The sequence below is a fragment of the Camelus dromedarius genome, chromosome 29 (assembly GCF_036321535.1).
Source record: "Camelus dromedarius isolate mCamDro1 chromosome 29, mCamDro1.pat, whole genome shotgun sequence".
Classification (NCBI taxonomy): domain Eukaryota; kingdom Metazoa; phylum Chordata; class Mammalia; order Artiodactyla; family Camelidae; genus Camelus; species Camelus dromedarius.
The window spans coordinates 9,551,941-9,571,187 of record NC_087464.1 but is presented as its reverse complement, the minus strand read 5'-3'; the positions used below and the strand labels follow the sequence as shown (position 1 = coordinate 9,571,187).

Sequence of the window (19,247 nt, the reverse complement as noted above, 5' to 3'; positions counted from 1 at the left end):
GTGCACTTGACATTCAGTGCAGGAGCAAAGCATGCATACATTTGGTGTTGCGCCCTGCAGACCAAAGGACCAGCTCAAGCTTCTTTCATACAGAGCCTTAAACCACAGACTGGCAACCTTTTCAGCTATTCCTACAATGTCTTTATCCCTTGATGGCCGTTTTTCACAAAGAAGCCAAGTTGAGAGTTGGGTGTTAGCTCATCAACTAGACAACTCAACCAAAGACATGACTGTTCCCATAGATTTTCATAGTGAAACTTGTGCCCCAGTAAAAATTCTAATGTCTGCAAGCCATCCTCCTTCTGATATGCTCAGAAATTATTGTAGTCTTAAAAGCTCCATCCAACTACATCAGTATCCACTTTTATAGCTGAATGGGTCCATTTTGGGTACTCTATTTTATGTGGTTGCAGAATGCTATTATTTATTTAAATGTTGCACAGAAAAGCTATAGTCATTGCCAGTTATAAAGTAACTATTATTTCTAGTCCCATCTAGACTTGGTTTGATTAAAAATGCTGGTGTCTCACTGTTAGGCTGGTCCTTTGATGCCAGGTTATTCTGGTTTCTATTTCAGGTTTTTAATTTATATTAATAACCACACCCTTTAGTGGTCAGACTGCTGTTATGTGTGTTCCTGGCCGTTTGGCATCAGAAGTTGTCAGTCTGCATTGCAGTGCTATTTTGAAACTCATTCAAAGAGGCATTATTCTGCCCTTCTTCCCCACAGGCTGAAGCCCCGCTCTCATCTGGGAACTGCCCAGCGAGAGCTGCAGGCCAAATCTGGCTTGAATTTATCCAAAAAGTGGCCTTAGTGTTCACATTTCAACACTGAATGGGCTATTGAATTCCATCCACTACCACCCCCAACCAACCTCTTGCCTGCTTGGAGGTTGACTGTCTCCCACAAACAAATTTGTAGTTTTTATTATTATTATTAACATGTTGAAATTGATAAGGTGTTTCTCTTATGCATTTAGTGAGACAGCATTAAGGGCTAACCACGAAAGAAGCCATTTGTGGTAGCATTTTGGGGTGGCCAGTCTATTTTTGAGACATAAATATGGTCCAGTTTATTCATCCATCAGTTGACCCAATTTTGAGTCCAGGATGAGGTAAACCAAGATGCTTTTGACATTGCTCAAGTGTATCAAGACCTGTTTCTTCTGCAAAGTTTCCTTGGGACACATCGACCCTCATGGACTTGTCCCTTTCAATATGGCCATCAAAATTATAGTTGTGATTAAGTATTTAGTATTTCATACTCTCTGATTTCTTCTTAGGTACGCATTCTGCCTTCTCGAGTTGGCGGAGAGATGTTTGAGGTCAGGGAAACAGGGGATAAGCCCCTTCTGAACCATCCTGGCTTCAACTGAAATAAATGCACAGCCTGAAAAATTGAAAGTTTTGTTTTATTTGGTGGACATTTCTGAGGACTCGAACCCCTTCGAACCCAAGATGACAGCCTCTCAGATCGCTCAGGGACTGCTCCGAAGAGCAGCTAGGATACACTGGAGTTTTACAACAAAAGACCAGGTAGTTGGAACATTTAAAAGATTACTTGTTAACTAAAGAAAACCAGGCATCTCAAGTTAAAGAATTTAGCGCTTTTTTTATATATGGGAGGAAGCAAACATTTGGGCTCATTGAATTCATTCCTTTGACAAGCCCCTAGCTCTCTGGGGTCAGTAACCTGTCCTTTCTTATTCTGAGTCCCCTCAGAGTGCACCATGGTGAGTGGCTGCAGAGGCCGGGCTGCAGGCTTGTCTTCACTGTGGGGTGGGGGCAGCCAATGATGACTTGATGGCTTCAGCATTCCTTGTTTACTGACATGGTTTGCAGTATTTTTCATTCACACTGGCCTCTAGGAGTTTGCTGCTAAGCAGTAAGGAAGCAACTAGAGATTGTTGGCTGGAAAATGAATGAATCATTTCCTTTGCTGAGAGCTTTTGCAAACATTCGTCACTGTTGGTTTTTCGCCTTGATTTCAGGTTCCACTTGCGTTACGTCCCATGGAGCTTGGTGTATGCGCTTTATTTTTTTAATAGCATATAAAAACCTTGAGGAAAGATTGTAAAACAAGCATTTAGAGCAATACTCTATTCTCCCAGCAACTTTAGGAAATGAGATGGTATTCTTGCCCCCATGAAGACAAGCATATGCTCACTTTTGAATTCCTAAGGCTGACCATAGTGCCTGGAAGATAGAGGATGCTTAAAAAAAATTATTGAATAAATTCATGTGTAAATGATTTTTAGAAGATTTTAAATAGCAATGAGTATTGTTATTTTTTTATCCCTGCAGAATAACACCACATACTTCTTCCTGGAATGAATCCCCCATTTCTTCATACGTAAAGCAATGTATTTTGTTGCAATGCTAAAAGGTTGACTCTTTCAAAAGGTATACTGGGAAAGAGGCAGAAAACAAGAGAATAGACTAACCTGATATACATGAGAAAAAAATCAAGAATTTTTAGGATTGGATGCCTCATGGGGAGGGCCAAGGTGTGAAGGAGCCCGCAGGGGAAGAAAAATTCAAGCAACAAAGTTGCAGAGAGAGAGCCTGTGGGGAGCGTGGGCTGGGGCCGGGGCAGAGCAGTGTGGGAGAGGAGCCTTTAAGGACAAATACATCTAATATTTTAAGTTGTTTTCTCTGTGATATGGTGAAGTTATTTTTCACACCACCCTGGTCACTCCAAACTCTCAATAAACTCTGTGCATTCCTAAAAGCCTACTGTTAATGCTGCTTGTGAGAAAAGCGAGGAAACGAGACAGAGGTCCAAGGTGTGCAGAAATGAGGCAATGGCCACTGTGGCTGAGATCTGCTGTTGTGTAGACATAGAAAGTAGGATCAAAAGAACCTAATCTCCTGGGAATTCACAGAAATTTCAAAAGGACCTATTTATGCAAATAATATGCATAATTTTAGGAAAGGGTGTTCAAGTCAGTTTTGCTAAACCTTCAAACCAGAGAGTCACATTAGTTGATAATCAGGCTGCAAATGAATTAATGTTTATTTTATACTGATAATTTATTGCCTAAGAAATGAATATATTTAAAGTATAATTTTTCTAGTTACAACAATCAAGTTCAAGGTAAAAATGTTCTAAAACTTATATTAGCAAAAAGAAGAAATATGAAAAATACTCATAATCCCTTGCCTTAAATACAACTACCACTTGTAGTTTGTTAGTTTTTTTGTTTTTTTTTTTTTACCCCCTGGTCTTTTTGCCCAGCTCCTTAAATTGTAGCTGCCCTGCGTGACTTAAATACACTGAGAATGAGGGTTGCAATTCCCAACCTCATCTTCAAGAAGCCTTGGACATGTCCACTTTTTCTCTTAAAACTTTTCTGTGCCAATTAACCAAGCTTGTTCCCATATAGAGGAGATGCTAGTTTCCTATAAAAACCCATCCTAGACCAGACTGTAGTTTGTCAACACATACATGTGAGAGAGCTTGGCCAAAATCAGCAGGCTGCCTCCCCAGACTATAACCCCAGTCTTATCCAGAAGAACCACCTAGCTGACTTTCAGACTCATGAGAAATACTCAGTGCTTATTGTTTCAAGCCAATGTGTTTTGGAGGAATTTTGTTACATAGCAATAGCTAACTGCTACACCTTATTTTATAGAGAAAATTAACTTCATTAAAAATTAAATTACTTCCTCATGTAGCATGTCATATAAAAACAGAATCAAAACTTTAATCTATGTTTTCTACATCCCAGCATGAGTGATTTCTGTTCTAATACAATTCTTTCTACAATAGTTTTCATCCATTCCTGTTTTTTTTTTTTTAACTTAAGATACTGTATCTAATTTAAATTTCTCTTTATACTTATTCTTGTAGCTTCAATATAGGATATATTTTTTTCCTATGTATTAAATGTATAAACTGCTTCTTTCTCAAATGTTTATGGGTTTTTTGCTTTGTTTTGTTTTGTTTTTTTTGGTAAGCTCAGGTATTTTATTAGATGCTATATGTTCTCTGAATGGTTCTGTTAACTTGAACTCAAAATTAATAAAATAACATTTACTATCTGCTTCTACTTATACACACACCCAGCATGGCTCCTTGACTTCTGCCCCAACCCGTGACCAAAGTCTTGAAGCCATCTCTAACTTATCCATCTCTGTCATAAGCCATCTGTTAACACAGCATGGATTTCTCCTTCCAGGTATCTCATGTGGTCTTTTTTTTTCCACTCAAGTCCATGACCACACCGCTAACACAAGTTGTTTCTACCTGTATATTGATGCTTTCACATTTCACCCCATCATCTTTCTAGTGGGAGAAAGAGGAAAGCTCTCATTTCCAGATTCCTTTTCAGTTCTAGATGTGGACTAGTTCTGTCACTCGGATGCTCTTATGCAGGATTTGGAAGGCAGTAAGGGAAGAGATGACCTTTGTCAGACCCCTGACTTCTTTTTAGCTGCAAATTAGACTGTGGGAACTAGGTTCTAGTCTCCATTCTCCACAAGTTCCTAAGTGTTGAGGGCCAGCTGCAGCTGTGGACTCAGAAATATTTGCTTTGCTGTCAGCTCCCTTCTTTAGTGTTCTGGAAGCTTCCCTAGGTGGCCAGCCGAAGTCCCACCCCTTCAATGCTTCCAGTGATTTTGGAAACACCTAATTTCTCATATTAAATCCCCTTTTCTTTCAAATGTGTAGAGTCATTACTAAGAATTTTTTTTTAAATATAATGAAAAAAAAAACATTCTAGAATACAGGACTTTGTCCCCCAAAATGAAGAATAATGTTTTTATTCAAATGTCATTCCATCATTTATAGTTGTACTTCTCTGAATATAACTATACCAGAGCCAATTAATTATTGGTGGAAAATGAAAACCCTCACCCCTAAAGCATCATCATCTTTAGAAGGGGCCTAGATTCGTGCATTTCAACCAGCACCTCAGGGAAACCTATTCTCCCTGAACCATGACAATCGTTGATTTAAAGTAACTCTGCAAGTGTTAGACTTCAAAGAAAATCTCAACAAATAGAAACTGTGTGTGTTCCATTTATTAACCCACACAATTAAACTAGATATTAATAACAAAGTATTACATCATAAGAAGCATATCATTGAGAAATTTATGTATCCTCCCCTCCAAATTATTTCAAAGAGGAAAGGAAAATGAAATTACAAGCTTTTTAAACAATAATATACATTGGATGACTATGTACCATCGGACAACGAACATAGCCAAAGATGTATTCAGAAGGAAATTTGCAGGTGCAAACACTTATGTTATTAAATGGGAAAAAATGAAGTCAAAGAAAGAAGTTAGAAAGAGAGCAACAAAATGGGAACCAAAGCAAGTGGAAGAAAAGGAAGAATAAAACTAAGGCAGTATTAATAAATTAGAGAAAGAAATGAAGTGAAACTGAAATATTAGTACAAGAATTGATATTTGAGGGAAAATATACTAAAAACTGTCAAATCTATTCACGAATAAAAGAAAATAAATACAACAAAATAAATACAAAAGTTTTTTAATGAAAAAACAAAATAATATAGAAAACTTTCTGATACTTGAAACTATAAAAAGATTAGAAACTTTTCTGAGGGTGTATAAATCATCAAAATAAATTCTAAAAAGGTTTGTATACGTGTGCATGCAAACAGACAAAAGATAAAGGGAAAATGACAACAGTTCAGTGATTAACCTCTAAGTAAGATGCCTACATGATTGTATAGATGTATTTCTTTCTCATTTTTCCCATAGTATATAAGCTATTTTAGGGCATGTAAAAACATGGAAGACTTCTCAATTTGTTTTTAAAGGCAATACATCCCTGACACCTAAAAACTAACAAAGATGACAACAAAAGGACAATTCTAGATGCATCTCAACAATTAATATTATTAAAAAGATTATTGTATAAAATCCCATTAAATCAAGTACATTTCCCAGGAGAAGAAAAAATAATCAGGAATGATTTAGTCTATTTAGGCTTAACATAAAACAATATACTGATATCCATAACACCAATAGATCAAGGAAGAAAAAGTACATGATTATTGCAATAGATTTTGAGAAGTCACTTGGAAAATTCAACACCATTTTAATGCAAGTTATTTTTATTGTGTTTGGAAGCTTCTTTCCATGTTCAGTTTTCTATGTGAAATGATAGCAAAACTCACGTTTATTTATACAACAGTTGAGGTGTGCTTTTTAAGTTCAAGTAAGAGATTAAAATATCCCCATGTCACTGCTACTAATTGAAATCATTTAAAAAGTTTTCACCAATATCACATTCTTTTTAAAAGGTGGCAAAAAAATTTTTTTAAAGATAACGTGAACTACCAAGAACCTTCAAAAACTCAAATCAAATGTTCTTATACCTAATAAGAGATTTTCATCAACGAAACAAATATGGAGGACATATTAATATTTATAAATATTCCATTTTCCTCTACTTCTGAGTGCCTGGCTTCCTAACTCCCTTAAGGGTAGTCATGGCCATGTGACAAGCTGCTGGCCAATAAAATGTGAGCAGAAGTGACCCATGTATGTTTTAGGCTAAAGCGTTTATTTGCCTATGCTCAGTTCTCCAACTGGCCTTTCCCTGGCTAAGGCAATTGCAATTGTGAAAGCATTTTTGGATATAAAGGTGCCCCAAGGGCAAATCCAATCTGGTCACTGAGTCAACACACGAAAGGTAACTTTCCTGGAGAATTGCCCAGACCTGCAGAGAGCTCTGCATGATGACGAAATAGATGTTTATTGTGTTGAATTAAGATTTGAGGGTGGTTACTGAAAGATAACCTGTCCCAGGTAATGCAATAAATATTAAAAAATGAACAACTATCTTACATAATAGTTTGACAATACAGAGGAAATACAGTTAAACAATACAGTGGGAAAATCTGTCACATCAAAGTGAATGTTAAAATAAATATTTAAGCATGAACAAAAATATTCATGATTCTTTTAAAGAAACATAAAACTTTACTTAAAATATGAGTTTAATAAATGGAAAGTCATACCATATGACAGGAAGGGAAAACAATTTTATAAACCTGTCTACCTTCTCTCAAGTTCACTGGTAAATTTAACAAGTTAAATTAAAATTTCAAAGCAACTATTTTTTTCCTAAACTTAACAAAATCATTATAGAATATATCTGAGAGAATAAACAGTTGAAAATAACTGAGAAATTTTTAAAAGTAATGATCAAGATTTGTGCTATTAAATACTTGGAGAAAATATTTGCTGGGCTTATGTATAATAAAGAACATGTAACCAAAATTTGTATTAGGAAAAAACCTCTCACGACTTAATAATGAAAAGGCAACCCAATTTAAAAATGCACAATGATTTGAACAAAGACATCACAAAAGCACATGGATAATAAACACATCAAAAGATGCTCAACAGCAGTTGCCATTTGGTAAGTGCAAAATAAAACCACAGTGAGATATCACTACTCACACCCTAGGATGGTTAAAACTTTAAGAGACTGAAAACAGCAAGTGTTTGCAAGGGTGTGGAACAGTCAGAACCAGTGCACAAAATGGTAAAAGCACTTTGGAAAAGAGATGACAGTTTCTTGTAAAGTTACACGTATACTTACCATATGACTCTGCAATTTCATTCCTAGACATTTTTCCAAGAGAAATGGCAACATATGGCACACAAAGATTTGTACAGGAATGTTCATGGTGACTCCAGTCATGACAACTAAAAATAACAAAGATCCATCAACATGTGAATACCCAGATAAACAGACTCTGCTATAACCATACTGCTCAGCAATGAGAGAATAGACTATTGACCAATGTAACAGCATTATGCTGAGTCAAAGACAACAGACACAAAAGAACACATACGGTATAATACCACTTATGGAAACTTCTGGAAAGTACATGAGGGAAATTTAGGGTGAGTGATTGAAATGTTATGTATCTTGATCATTTACATTGATAGCAATGCATTAAATAAGACACTTAAATAAGTGCATTTTTACATATAAATTACACTTATGTAATTTTTTTAAAATGACAGTCTACCGAGATGATCCCAGCTTTCTCGACCCTAACGCTCTATGGTATGTGGTCAATAATTTATGAAAAACTAAGTTTTATAATGTTACCTGCCCCAACTCACAGACATAGATAACAAACTTATGGTTATTGGGGGCCGGGGGGGAGGGGGTGGAAAGGGATAAATTGGGAGCTCAGGATTTGTAGATACGAACTACTACATATAAAAGAGATATACAGCAAGGTCCTACTGTAGAGCACAGGGAACTGTATTCAATACCTTGTAATAGCTTATAGTGAAAAAGAATCTGAAAAGGAATATATATATGTATATGTATAACTGAATCACTATGCTGTGCACCAGAAATCAACACATTGTATATCAACTATTCTTCAATAAAAAGCCCTCCTGCAAAATGCTATCTGTCCCAGAAGGGTTCCCTCTAATGCCTCCGATTTTAGAAGGAACAAAGTCTTGAATCCAACGAACACACCGCCAGCGGTGGAACACTGAGACAAGGAGAGCAGAAACGCTACCATCCCATCACACAGGGAAGCGCTCACTCTACCATTCCGGGGAGAGAACAGCTCCTCTTCTTCAGTTGACTCTGTGATTCCTAATTAGACAGAAGGCCCTACTGCTGAATTAAAGGGGCAGCAAACCATTCCCGCGTTGCAGTGTTAGCAGAGAAGCACCTGCTTTCTGTGTCCAACTTAGCTGTCTTCAGACTTAACTTGATTCTTAAAAACGTCTAACTGAAATGGAATGTATATGACAGAGAAAGAGCAATCAGAGTCAGACACCAAGAGAGAGAAAGGAGAAAGGAGGAGAGGGAGGGCAGGAGGGAAGATGGGGAGATGGAAGGAAGGAAGGAGGAAAGGAAGGAGGGAAGGAAGGAAGGAAGGAGGAAGGTAGGTACGTAGGTAGAGAGGGAGGGAGGAAGGAAGAGGGAAAAAAAAAGAAGGACAGACAGGATGGACTAGAGCATCATTTAATAAGTCGGAAAAATAAAAGAAGGCAGATGAAACAGGACAGCCTTTGTCTAAAGCAACTCTGTTTGACGAGCTTAAGGCTACTCTTTGCTGTCACTGTTCATCTGGGAACTTTTTTGATGATGTCATTCAGAAACCAGGGAGGAAAACCAATTCGTCTTTGGAGAGGCAAAGTTGTCAGCTGTTTTCTTTAAAGTCTAGTATTTAAAAAGACAGCATTAGAGTCCAGAAAGTCCAGAAACTGAATCCAGATTATTTTGAAGTTTTCTTAACCCTTTCCCACCGGCATTTTTTTATAACTTCACAAAATTTTCTAGGGCACCACTTATAGGAAGATCTCTTTTAATCAAAATTTAAATAATCTACACATCATTCATTAGCAACAGGCAAGGCCAGTGGTACCTACAAGTCACGCTAGGTCTCTTTACTTGTTCTTTCTGCAGACTGGAGACCAATGGGAGCTCTTCTTCCAGACTTGGGAAATTTTCTACTAACACCACTAGAAAGTCCAAAGAGGCCATAAGGAACAAGTTAAAGGGAGGGGAGAATCGTGGCGAATGCTTTTGATAGACAGGTCAGAATTAAGTTTCTTATAATAGCTAAGTACCACTTCTGACAGCCATGCTAGATTCCTGCGTCCATCACACCTCGGCTCAGGCTGAGCCAACAGCACCATAAAGGAAACCCGTGGCTGTGTCTTGAGGCAATTAGATCAAACACATGGGAGAGGTGAGGGGCTCTGGCTGGGTCTGCAATTGAAACATAGGCAGTAAAGTCCTGGAAATGAAGGTTTCTCGGCTATCAAACCAATGATTGCCACATGCCAAAACATAAACCAGATTGCATCATGAGCAGGTTTTTCATAATTTCCTCAAATTAGGTTTTTATTAATGCCTGTCAACAGCAAATGATAGGCATGTGTTGCATTAGCAGCGGCCATCGGCCATGCCAGCCCTGACATCACAGCTCATCTAAGCCTTACAGTAGCAAGCCAAGGACCTGTTAGGCTCTCTGTGGATAAAACCTCAAAGAGATTGTCAAAAAGAAAAAGTAGTTGAGTTAACATTTCATCATGAATGGTGCATAATTGTTGTTGAATGTGGTTTTAAATAAATTAAATGGATTTTCATCCCCAAATGAAGGTTCTCACTTTTCTCCATTGTTTGCAGACAACTTGATTTAGTGCAGGGCTTCTGGCATCTTTCTGGGCTATTTCAAGGGTTCTGGTCTATTTAAGTTCTATGCTCCTTTAGCTTCTCACACATAATCATGAAAGACTAGTTGCCTCCAAAGGGGATTCTGGTGATGTGGCTGATTTCAGAGAGGCAATCGCACGGTGGGCTTCCAGACAGAAGAGCTAGAATGCTACCATTTTTAAATAAGGTATTCGTCTGACAATGAATCAGCCAAGTTGATGATTTCAGCTGTCATGGAAAACACAGTGAAATAGAGACAAAGATACTATTTTACCAAAACCAGAAATGCTTTTTTATTAATACCATACATCTAAAGCCCACAGTTAGCATCATTTTCATTAGAGAAAATAGTTACATGCAAAGGATTCGACTCAGTAAAACCTCGACATCTGTGGGGACATGAGTGCTATGAGGTGGCCAAACCTCCAGGAGAAGGAATCCTGCCCACAGGAGTGAGATCAGAAGACCAGATAATGAACGAAGGATTTACCTGGACTTCAGAGTAAAGAAGGTGGATTTAATGCAAGGTACCCAAAGGTAAATCCCTAAACATTCCCTATCGTGGCATGGTGGTAACAGAATTTTTAGCTGATTATTTGAAAGAAGGATGTCTTATCTTGGATTGTTATAATAAAATGTGTTGGATCAAGTAGCTTAAACAACAGACATTTATTTTCATAGTTCTAGAAGCTATGAAGTCCAAGATCAAGGTATCAATCCATTTAGTTCCTGGTGAGAAGTCTCCTCCTGGCTGGCAAGTTGGCTGCCTTCTTGTTGTGTCCTCACATGGCAGGGAGAGGAAACGCTGGTGTCTCTTCCTTTTCTTATAAGGGCACTAACCCTTTCATGGGGCTCCACCCTCATGACTTCATCATAACCTAATTAGTTCCTGCTTCCTCATATCATCACATTGGCGATTAGAGCACCAACATATGAGGGACACATATGTTTTGAGGGACACAAAACACTCAGCCCATACAAGTGACTTAAATGGAAGACAAGATGGAAACAGGAAAAGGCAGCTGGGAAGTAAGTGTAATAATACAGAGTAGCACTGAAAAAAGCATGGATTAGAGTTGTGGTGTAGAATTGGGGTGGGTGGAAGATAAACCTATATGACATTTCAAAAGAATTATGGAATGTAGTGATTATCAACAAGAAATTACGGATCAACATGGGTTACAAATGACTGAAACAAACCTGTGCACTGAGGTAATCATGCAGTTTTCTTGCTGGTTTTATTTTGCTTTTTGTAGCAATGGGAAAGGCAGATAGGTTTGCCTAGTTGAAGATACACCAGTGGGAGAGTCCACTCTTGGTGGAAGATTTTTAGCCAAGAACATAGGTGAGAGGATGAAGTGTGTGACACACACATTAGGATGCATGCTGACTCAGGAATCCCTTCTACTCCAAGGAAGGTCTCCTCCACCACCAATATGTTTGTGATTTAAGTGATATCATTCCATTGGCCACAGTTGATTGAATCATCATCTCAGGGTTCAGATTTAAGATCCAACAATTCAAGTTAATCTCTCTGAGTGCCTTGAACTGAAGATGGGCAATCACAAAAGTTAAAAGACACAAAAACAGAGAAAGCTTGTCACCAGAAAAAAAAAAAATAGGGTACAAGACATAAAAATGGAATACAGTCATATCTAGGTATCCACGGGGAACTGGTTCGAGGACCCCCAAGGATACCAAAATCCATGGATGCTGAAGTCCTTTATATAAAATGGCATAGTAGAGTCAGTCCTAGGTATCAGAGGTATTTCAATCCAAGTTTGGTTGAACCTGTGGATGTAGAACCCGGGGATACTGAGGACCAACTGTAGATCCTCAGATGGTCCTCAGGGGTGAGCAATTACGTGTGCCAGTGAGAGAGAACACTGAGAAAGAGGCCACCTTGGGTCCCGTCCTCTTTCCTAGCCTTGGGTGCATCCCTTTTCCCAAGATCTACCATCCCTCTCCATCCTTTTCCCCTTTCTCTTCCTTTTTCCTTTCTGCTGAGATAGCTTCAGTCCAATCCTATTTAAGACAAGAAGAGACACTTGACTGAGACAAAGTGGTAGATAAGGAGGTGAACATACGAGACTGGATAAACATTTGAGGATAGCAAAGACTGGAGAAAATGAGATAAGCCAAGAAGCAAGAGATCCAGCAAAAGTTGTGTTTTTGGAAAGTGGCCATTATAGTAAAGAGGTGAGGGCAGATTCCAAAGGGAAAATTTTATAACGATAGTAAACTTGAGCGTTATCAAATATTTCTTTTTTCCTTTTGGTGCTGATAGAACACTTGGATAGAACTTGAAGGATGGATTTATTCCCCAAGTAGTGCAGAATTCCAAATGTTGATGTAAATCCTCCTTCTCTATCAGAACGAAATTCTCAAAAGGCTTTGTTGGCTTAGCAGCCAGATTCCATCTCTTTCTCATCCAATGTCTTTCTGTCCCGTTATTGTTCAGGGAATAATTTCTGGTGGGTCTTTACATCCTTCAGTTCCCTATCATCTTCCACATTGTGGTCATGGCCACAACTTTATGAGCAACTCTTCAGGTAGATAAAGGTAGTCACTGGAAATCAATCAGTCAGACTCTTCAAAACGTTTGGCAGGAAAGTATGAAATGATTGACTAAAAAAGTGATTTATTCACTCTCATCCCTGTTTTTCATTAATACAGAAAATCATGAATTGACTGTAACAAGCATGACAACACCATTTAAAATATACAGAAAACTACATTGGCATGCATTAAGAAGTAACTACAATTCAATGGCAAATTTAATTTTTCCACACTGAATAAAGTTGGCATATTTTCAACTGCCTGCTATTCATGTAAGCACATTCTTACCTCACTGGAAAGCAGGAATTAAAAAAAAAGCAAAACTCCCTGAAGGCAAGATTGGACCCTCTTAATAGATCCGGTGTATCGATCATTTGAGTGATACTGACAGCTAAATTGAAAAGGAAATATTTACATTCCTCACCTTCACCAAACTATCACCACTCTGTATCATCCCACAAAGTTTCCAATATTTTAAATTGCTAACATTTCCAAAAGGCAGCTGTCTCTAAGGTAGATTGCAAGCCCTGTAAACAAAAGTAATCAAGTATCAACCAAATTAATTCCTTCCTATTTTTAAAAGCTTTTGCAGGGAACCCTGCAAATTTCACAATGCTAAGTAAGTATGTATAATGATGGTTAGCTTTGTTCGCATGCCCACAACGCTTTTAATTGATGAAAGTAATCCAATTTGCTAACAAGTAAGTAAACTTGGGAAGAAGGAAGGAGAGAGGGGTACTAAGTTTTTAAGTGCCTGGAAGAAAACAGTTTCTTGTTAAATAGAGTTTCTTTTTAAATGAACAAAGCACATAAGGCATTTGGATGGAATAACAAGTTAGAATTGAAATACAGGTAATTTAGAATGTTTGGGGGTTTGGGGGAATAAGTGAGTTTACAGAATGCAGGACTCCTTTTCCCTATACATTAGAAAGTAAAAAGTTGAAGAGTCTTTGAGTGCTGAAATAATCACCTTAGCTTTGTGTGGTGGTAGGAAAGTAAGTTTCCAGGAATCCTCAAAACTTTCGAAATTCCTTTGTGGGTTTTTTGTTTGTTTGTTTGTTTTTTGTTTGTTTGTTCGTTTTTTTCCAAAGGAAAGTTCAAGAGTGAGATCATGATCTCAGCTTCATCACTCTTCTATGGCAGGTCATCTCAGGCTCCAGGCCAGGACAGGAGTGGCCATGAGAAGTTGAATTAAATAACCAAAATGGTGGATTTTTGATCTGTTGTGAAGTATACTCTAGGTAACAAGTAATAGTAAAGAAGCCAAGATTTTGAATGAACTTTCTCTTTCTCTCTCACAGGCACACATTCACAAAAATAGAAGCAAATTTCTTCCTATAGCACCATCATTCTGTCCACTTTTCATAGGGACATGTTTCCTTGTACGGGAGGTTGGGGGAGGGGGTTATATGCATAGCACCAGAGCCAACTGCCAGAAACTACCTTTCTTAAGAACCCCCTGGAGAACATAATTCACCTGCATGCTACTACCAAAAAGAAGTTTCATCAGAGAGAATTCAACCCCCAAATTTTCCTCTGGGGAACCCTGTACTGTAACTTGACTCCACTGAGCCCCATGCAGAGCCCAGAATATCTTTGGATGGAGTGCAGCTGGGGCCTAGGACAACAGTCACAGTGATCTACAAAAAAATTCATTTATTAAGTGAATTTTAAATACAAGGCCTTTGGTCTGGAATAATATATGGGAGTTTCTTGACAAAAGACAGTATATGGATGAACATCTCATCACAACAACGAGCCTTGGAGCAAGTTAAATTTTAAAAGTCCAGCTCTCCCTTCTGTCTGGCTCCAAGCCAGAAATGGTGCCTTCTTTACTTCCAAAGCTCATTTCCACCTTGAAAGGGGGTGACATTGCCCTAATTGTTGACAGGAAATTGAGGCTGAGATAAATTAATGAAACTAAAGTCACTCAGACAGCAAAGAGCCAAACTGGGATTGGGGCCCCATGTATGAGAAAAGCTGATGGGTATTTCCACTGCTTCATGCCACTTTCCAAACAAAGACCTCGGGTGCATCCATCTCAGACAATCACAGAATTTTAGAGGTGATGGAGATTGTAGGGATTATCCCATCACCCTCTTTGATGAGTCAAATTCCTCTCAAACTCTTATGTCCTGAACATAATTCTCTCCCACAAATCTGGTCTTTTCCCAGTGTTCCTGGTCTACGAATGCCATCACCATCCACTAGGTCATTCCATCCAGAAACCAAGGGTCCATTCTTGAGGACATGTTCTCCTTCCATTTTAAATCTAACTCATCACCAAGTGCTGTCAATCGTGTCTCTGAAATATCTCTTCATTCTGTCCACCCAGAGCAGGCAACCATCATCTCTTGACTGGTCTACTGCAATAGCTTGGCCTGGTTCCTCTCTTGGTCTTCTGCTCCAAGTTCTCCACCAACCTTTTTCCATCTCAGATCTGACCATGCCGCATCCTCGCACCATATACCTCACTTCTGTGACCTTATCTCACTTGCTCCCTTGATCCTTGGCTGTCCATCTTCCAATCCCATGCCCTTGCCTTGCTTCCTCCCTTGCACATTCTGTTTGCTCTACATTAATTCGTCATATCTCAGCTCAAGACGTCTTTCCTCCCTGAATGGGTCAAATCCCTTCTACTCGCTCAGACTGCTGTCTATTTCTGGCTATTGCAATTTTACTGCATCAGTGTCACTTGACTGATGCCCCTCTCCCCCAGTTGACTCAAAGCCCTGTGAAGGACACGTGCCACTTCTCTTTGCTCACTTTTGCATCCTCAGAAGCTACCAGAGTTCATGCCATATGGCAGGCGATCAATAAATATTAATTGAATAAATCCTCCCTCTCCATTTTATAGATCATAAAATTGGGTCCCTTTGAGGGTGAGTAAATCTCTCAAGGCACACAGCTGGTGAGTGGCAGAACTGGAACTTAAACCCACACGTCCTCCCTCAAGGTTCAGCGTACCTTCCCCTTTGCGCCCCATCCCTTCCCGCCAAAACACACCCTTCTGCTCACCCTTACTCCTCTTCCTGTGCCTTATCCCCCACTGACACATGCCCACACTGGCTATATTTAGAAGGTACAGTGTGGCCAGTTCTTCACAGAGCAAAGATGGCAAAGATTGAAAGACTTGGTCCTCAACGTCACAAGCACAATAAACAGTTCTAGTTTCAAAAATGAATCCTCAGTAACTCCCCAGATCCAGACCTTTCTTCATCTTGGCAGGAGGAGGATTTTACCAACCTGTCACTACCCAATCAATTATTGACTTCAGCAGGGAGGGAGATGATAAGTGTGTCCTTCTAGCACACAATGGAAAGTGAAATTAATCTAATTAGTCTGAAGGAGCACTTCAATGCCGCAGTGATAGGCACTAGATGCTGAGATGAAAGAAGGAAACACAGATGAAAATTGATGGTTATTTTCAGTCTAGTGTTAGGTTGGAGGTAATTTTCTGAGATTTGTTTTATCATTAAAATTCCATGCGCTAATGAGACCCGACTGTTTAACTCCTTAAATACTTCCAGACACACATAAACACATGCACGCACACATGCACACTCGCACACATACACAACTTCGTAACAGGTAAATAAAAGGTCACAAAGGTTGCAAACAAATCAGTTTGAGCTCCTGTATTTCTTCTTCAGTTCTGGTGACTCTGCAAGGTGGCTTTTGTTCGGTGTAAAAGATGTCACCAGAATGACCAAGATCTATTTGGGTGACTTGTGGTGAACAGTGGCTTGTGATGCATCCTTGCAGTTACACAAAAACTATTTCTATCAAAAGGCTAACTCTTCAATGAATTATCCAACACTCCAACACCTAGATCTGCCTTATGGCTCTCCCCCTCCATGTATTGAAAATACCATAAGCAGTTGGCCTCTGTTTCTAATTAATATGTCACTTTCAAAAATTTCAGAAGGAACGAGGGAGGGATCAGTTAGGAGTCTGGGATTAACAGACACACACTACTATATATAAAATGGATGAACAACAAAGACCTACTATATAGCTCGGGGAACTATATTCAATATCTTGTAATAACCTATAATGGAAAAGAATCTGAAAAGGAATATATATGTATTTATATTTACATATGTATAACTGGATCATTTTGCTGAAACTAACACAACATTGTAAATCAACTATGCTTCAATAAAAACATTAAAAATAAATAAAAAATATTTCAGAAGGAAGCTGCCGGAACATTATTAAGAACTAGTGCCCGGATTTCGAACATCTGAAGTGAAACTCAAGCCTGTTTAATAATAGTTTGTATAATAAAATATTCATCTCATCATATATTTCCCACCATAGAGGATGGATCCTAATGTCATTTCAATATTTTGCCGACTAAAATAAAATTTTAATTAAGGCTAAAGCTCTATTGCCTAAGGAAAGCTAAACTGTTTAAAATTATTAACTGCTTGAATACTTGTTGCTATACTACAAGCCGCCATAAAAGAAAAGAAATTAAGTACTCGAGGGATTAACGCAATTTTGAAAGCTGCACTCCCCCCGCCCCCGCCCCCAGCCCTCCCCCTTTTAGATACGCCCAACTGAGCCCTGACTATGCTGCTCCGCTCAGCCAGACTCCAGCTCTGTGGCTCTTTTAATAACCTGGCTTTTCAAGGCCCTGCTCCTGAGAGCCTTTTCATTCCTGCCGCACTACCTACCAGCAAATTTCCTGCAGTTGTTCAACAGTCCAATGCCTCCCTTTCTTCGCTGCTGAAGCATTTCATTGCAGTTTCATCGACGGGGTGGTGTTCTGTTACAGCGGAATCAATAGCTCAGCGCTTCCCCGCGCACCGATTAGCTTGTCACTCAGGGCCTGGGGGAGGTAGTGTAAATCCCAGAGTACCAGGGGCCGGGGGTTTGCACACGGAGGAATGCCAGCAGCCCCCGTGGTTGGCTACCACCTGTTGCTCCCCCACATGTGCGAAGTGAATTAACTTTTTTTGCTGCAGCACGCCTGAAAGGTCAACTGTAATGGAAGCCTGAAGCTTTTGGAATATTTTAACTCACGACGGAAAAAAAAAAAAAAAAAAAAAAACACCCAGCTCTTCTTGATTTGTTCCTGGTTCTGGGACCAAAAGGGAATTGATTCTTTGAGACGCTAAGTTGGACAAACAGGTTGGCGATGGGGGGTGGGGAGCAGTCAGGAAGGTCACATAGGGAGGGAGGCGGGTTTCTTATTTTATTTTTCAAAGTAAATGGCCTGCCTGCTTCTTGATTACACATTAATGGAAAACAGTTTCCACCGTTAATGCGAGCGTGCAGGGGGTTTCCGTGCAGGGTGTGTGTGCGCGCGCGCGCGCGAGGGTGGGGGTTTCTTGCTCAAACTCTTAATAAACCTCTTTGATAACTGAGGAGTCACACGCTCCTCCAAAAGTTGGACACACTGGTTAGTGAAAGGTATTTAGAGAGAAATACAAAACAACGATGCTTAATCGTTTGGGCCACACACCGAAGGAGCTAAGAGGGGATTGGGTAATTATTGCCTATATACGACATGATCATAAAGGGATGTTCCATACATATATATATGTTTGTGTGTTTTTAAGAAAGCCTCAGATTCCACCGTAGAAAGCTGCAAAATCAACCACTTCAGGTGTCAATGATGCCTTCCAGTCAACCTCAGGAAATCTTTTTACGGTTATTTATTATCCAAATCCACATCACCCCAGACCACAAAAGGAAATTCTGTGCTTACTATATAAAGGCACCAGGTCTGAGAAAGGTTTGCTTTCAGCACTTGGAGTTTTCTCTCAAAACCTCCATAAACTCACCACAAACCACAATGTAAACCAGCACACTTCAGATATGACTTGTTAACCTAATTCCCCCAAATTAATTCACCCATTTTAAAAGGGATTTCGGACTAATGATGCAAACAAAAGCTCCAAAGCCATGAGAACACCCATCTGAATGCAAAGGTTGGCAAGGAAAATATATCAACCTTTTGGAAAACACACACACACACACATAAGGCAAACACTGAATCCTACGGTGCCAGATGTAACTTTTTTTTTTTAAAGTTTAATTTAATTTGATTGGAGAAAGAAATATGTCCGTTTCAGAATAGAGAATGTATGTAACACCCCAACTCCATTTCCCTGAAGGGAAGAAAGGGTGTGTGTTCTATTTTAAATTGCTGGAATGCTTGTCTTACTGCTATTCTAATTGTACACTTGTTTAATTCTTACTGACTTTTTAAAATGTGAGTGTTTCGTGTTGATCCCACCTCCCTTGTCATTATGTTTCATGACATGGGCATTTCCTGACAACCAACAGCACACCCACCCCTAGCTGACAGTGTGGGGTATACGGAAACAGATACAACCCAAGAAAGAGCCAGTGCCTGGTCTCTGGACTCCAACCTTCTAAAGTCAGCAACATGCCAAGTCATGTATAGTTTGGGAACAGAAACTCATTCCCAGTGGGTAATGAGCACAGCCACTCTACTAGGCATAACTTTGTGTTGCACCTTTCAAAAGTAT

The 19,247-nt window shown here is 39.2% G+C and overlaps 1 long non-coding RNA gene across 1 annotated transcript; it reads right to left on the bottom strand.

Moving 5' to 3' along the window:
• Positions 1-1,393: 1,393 nt before the first annotated feature.
• Positions 1,394-17,730, bottom strand: LOC116149332 (uncharacterized). The gene is made up of 3 exons (XR_004132910.2): positions 17,424-17,730; positions 7,585-7,691; positions 1,394-2,059 (listed from the first exon to the last, which is right to left on the bottom strand). It is a non-coding gene; the product is annotated as an uncharacterized LOC116149332 (long non-coding RNA).
• Positions 17,731-19,247: the final 1,517 nt, after the last annotated feature.